We start from the raw sequence: 4,334 nt of genomic DNA on the forward strand, positions 1-4,334 counted from the left end.
CAGACATTGGAATGAGAACAACGTTTTACACCTTCTTACATCTTGTGCTCAGCTAGGAAACCTACCTTTCGCCTCAACCCTTGTAAAAATGGAACAGGTGCCGACCCTCCGTTTTCCAATTGATTGTGAAAGCGGAAGATAGCTTCCTTAATGGTATGAGGGCTCCGGGTGGTTTTATCTCCTCGCCTTCTCCTTTTTTAATCTTCCGGAGGCTGCGACGGAGCAAATTCGAAACGTTTGTCTGCTTGTAGAACCGTGGCTGAAACATAAAGCACCTAATCTTTATTCGTTATAAAATATATGGCTCGTAACATTCTCGTCCCCCTTCCAAAATCAATACCTGCGAGCTATTGTCGGGAGGGAACACGTTCCGCTAGAGTTTGAATAAGGGAGAGCAAGCGGGTTGGGGGGTTAGGTTAAATTGCCAATAGATACCAAAAAAGGATGCGTCAGACATGATAATTTACGGACAAAGTTCGATAATATATTTGAATTGATTTTCTTTTATTTGCATTATCGCGTATTCGCCTTTTATGTGAATGTCTTGAATATTTCATTCTGGCAGAAAACGAGAATTGGGCCATTAAATTGACATGAGAAAACTTTATGTCCGTGTATACAAGTTGAAATATTTACACTTGACGTCGTATGAATATCTCGTTTGAATAAAACGTTTGCATGTCTCCAATTGCAACCTTAAAAAACGATCAATATGGATTTTGACGTACTAATCTCTGCAATAATTGTGTTGTATTTTAGTTACACATGAAGGAAAGTAACCATTTATGGTATTTCGTCCTCAGTACTCAAGCTATATTTTGTCTTTACAAACGAAAATTCATAGTTATTAGGTTTTAAATTAAGCATTAGTTGTAATTAAACAATTGACAATCGCCTCGATCTTAACGTTATATATTCTACAGAAACCACAGTAGAAATAACAATATAATCAAAATATCGCTGGTGAAATATCAGTGACTATATGGTTAAAGTCTAGAAAAATGTTCCAACAAATATGAACTACTCTTTACGTGCACAGAATAAAATAAAATTACTATAAAGCAGAACTATTATTGTAACTTGGAGTAACTTTAGTTATCTAGTTGCTAGAAGCATTTGTTTCTGGACATCAGCATTTGTGATATTGCAGGTATAACTAACTACTAATGCCATGCCGTCTTTCTAACAAATATTTGCTTTACATTGACTGAATAGACCAGTATTTCCGATATTAGGCCACTATTACCAGAACAAAGAATGCTGGTACAATTAGTAGTGTAGTAAAACAACTTGCAAGAAAATCTTATTCACTCCCACTCCTATAAGAGCATTCTTCTTTTTTTAATTGTTTCGTTTTATAATAGTTTTCACATTTCTGTAAATTTCTCTGGCCTGAACCAGTTCATGAAAACTGGAATCCCAGAGTTAGCTCCTATGGCGCCTGTTTTGTCAGATAATGGAAAACAGTGTTGTTAAAGGTTCAGTTGTTATATCGTTATTGAGGGCATTCGAGCGGCATATATAAGTTCTACACCTCGAGATCGATGCATGAAATGCATTCGAAGCTACGTTTCCACCAACTGCATATCTCTCTCTCTCTCTCTATCTCTCTCTCGCTCAGCAATGGAATCTCCCCAAATGTATTTTCCCACTGGAAAATGTACTGATATTAAAATGGACATGGAAAATAGAGGGAGAATGTTTCTCGAAATTGGAACGTCTCCTCAAGAAAATTGTTAATACTATTGTCCCGGTACGTTTTTCTATTTAGTGTTGTGCCTCTATTCCTATGTAGATTTCATTAACAACTGTTGCCGTATTTTTGCCGAACTTAGCATTTCCCCATACATTCAACTTAACTTATATTGAACTGGTGCTTCATCCTCTAATGCATCACGTGACATAAATGACACACACACACTTTCTATCCCTTACTATGTCTCTCCGTGTGTCTCTTTTCCTCTCTGTCTCTCTCTGTCTCTGCATGTCCTTTTTCTCTATGTCTCTTTGTCTGTTTCCGTGTCTCTCTTTTTCTCGGTTTCCCTCAGTGTCTCTCTTTCTCTTCCCTCTCTATCTCTCTCTTTTACCCTCTCCGTGTCTCACTTTCTCTCCCCTCTCTCTCTCTCTCTCACTTTCTCTCTCTCCCTCTCTCTCTTCCCCTCTCCGTGTCTCACTTTCTCTCCCATCTCTGTTCCTCTCTCTCTCTCTCTCTGTCTCTCTTTCTCTCCCCTCTCTGTATCACTTTGTGTCTCTCTGTCTCCCTCTGTTTCTACCACTCTGTCTCTACCCCCGTGTCTCTCTCGTCTCTTTGCGTGCCTGTCTTTCCCTCTCTCCCTCCAAACTTCAAGTACCCCTTCTAAATTTAATCTGAATAATACTATGAAACTAAAGAAGGTAGTCACATTATTCACTGGAAAGAGTTATCGAACTGTAAACTTGTTGCACATCAGAAGACTTTATAAAGGCAAAAGGTAAATCAGAGTGACAGATGGGGAGGGGGCACAAAAATTTCCCAAAAGTTCTAAAGTTAAAAACTGTAATTTATTCAGTCAAAATATTTTATACTAAAGTCTGGGGGCAACAATAGACACTACTCTGGAAGGGGCTATGCCCACCATGGCACTTGTAGTGTCGCCACTGCACATACCAAATTAACGAACTATATACATATATAGTGCTTGATTTCCATCATAAAGGCGCCAGGTGATGTTGAACCCAGTGTAAAGTTTCGAGTTAATACAACGTTAAATTATAGTGACGATACAAGTGCTCTCACTCAACGTGTTTCCAGATGAGAAGTATAGATGGCTCTGCGGTATAGTGTATTAAATCTTTGTTTTTACGCTTGGATAAGAAAGCAGTCTTCCAACTCGCAGATATACTTAATCTGAAACTACGCGAGGAAGTGCGATGGTGGTGTAATGGTCAGCATAGTTGCCTTCCAAGCAGTTGATCCGGGTTCGATTCCCGGCCATCGCAATTTTTTTTAATGTTAATATCACTGGTCAACATGAAATTTGTTACAAGGACTGTGAATGGTGTTCTATGGTAAGTCGATGGTGCTGAATTCGAAAATGAAATCGGTTTTTTCCTATCGGGCTCAGTTCTCTTGTTATACACTAACCTGTACCTAATGCAATTCATGAAAATTCTGCCTATTGGGCTGTGGCTTAACCTATATTTACTCTACAGATATTGTTGAATAACAGTCATTATATGACCATAGAATGACCAGCACGTTCCTAAGGCCAGGGACCTTCCTCCAATTACAACAAACCAAATTGTGAATAAGAGAGAGGCATGGCAACACTGTCGATGAGTCATGCCCGAACACGTCGAAACCAAGAAACACTGTGCAGTACCCAAATTTACTATCATTCATGAGACCTGTATGTCACAATGAAGAATTGCCGGTACCAAAGCCTCCTGAGAATGTGACTGTGAGTGAAGATGATTGTCGTGACCAACACGGGGAAGAAAGTGCAAGAGGTGAAGAAACTGCCAACCCAACATTTAAAGTGTCCGGTTCATCAATGGAGCCACACTTACTGTCACAAGGGTATCTGAATTATATTACGTGGGATTTAAATTTGTCTAAGCAACAGTCTGAACTTTTAGCTTCGCGACTGAAAGGTTGGAATCTCCTCGCTTGCGATATGAAAGTGTTTTTTTTTCGTGACCGCCATACTATTTTCTCAGAATATTTCTCCCACGAAGGAGACATGGGTTTTTGTAATGACATCTCATCCGTTATGGATTGTCTTGGCCATGAATACAGTTCACACGATCGGCGTCTTTTCATTGATTCCACCAAATTTAGTATGAAAGCTGTACTTCTCCATAATGGAAACAAATTCCCATCAGTACCAATTGCTCATGCTGTTAAAATGAAGGAGACGTATGAGAACTTGAAACAGCTTCTGACAAATATCCAATATGAGAAATACAAATGGAATATATGATCTGAAGGTAATTACAATTCTGCTTCGCATGCAGCTTGGGTACACAAAGCATTGCTGCTTCTTATGCGAGTGGGACAGCAGAGACAGAGAAAAATCACTATTGTGGGAAAAAATGGCATCTTCGCAGTGAATTAGTGCCTGCACAGAAGAATGTGGCGAACACTCCTTAGAGTGGTATCCAAATAACTGTCTTTCAAACTGAGAACGAACCCGGGAGTTATAGAATGCAAAGTCTCAACGTTACCACTAGTCCATCTCAAGGATACTAGAGGGAGATAATTTTACTCATCCGCAAATAATGTCTCTTCAATCAAGAACCTTAAGTGTATTGGATACAGTTATTTGGATACCACTCTAAATCGCAAAGATGAG

General features: G+C 39.2%; 1 non-coding gene across 1 annotated transcript; it reads left to right on the forward strand.

Annotated features, from left to right (window-relative positions):
• Positions 1–2,907: 2,907 nt before the first annotated feature.
• TRNAG-UCC (transfer RNA glycine (anticodon UCC)) lies at positions 2,908–2,979 on the forward strand. Its single transcript has one exon. It is a non-coding gene; the product is annotated as a tRNA-Gly (tRNA).
• The last annotated feature ends 1,355 nt before the right edge of the window (positions 2,980–4,334 follow it).

Source organism: Lepisma saccharinum, chromosome 4 (genome assembly GCF_977018435.1).
Source record: "Lepisma saccharinum chromosome 4, izLepSacc3.1, whole genome shotgun sequence".
NCBI classification, from domain to species: Eukaryota; Metazoa; Arthropoda; class Insecta; order Zygentoma; family Lepismatidae; genus Lepisma; species Lepisma saccharinum.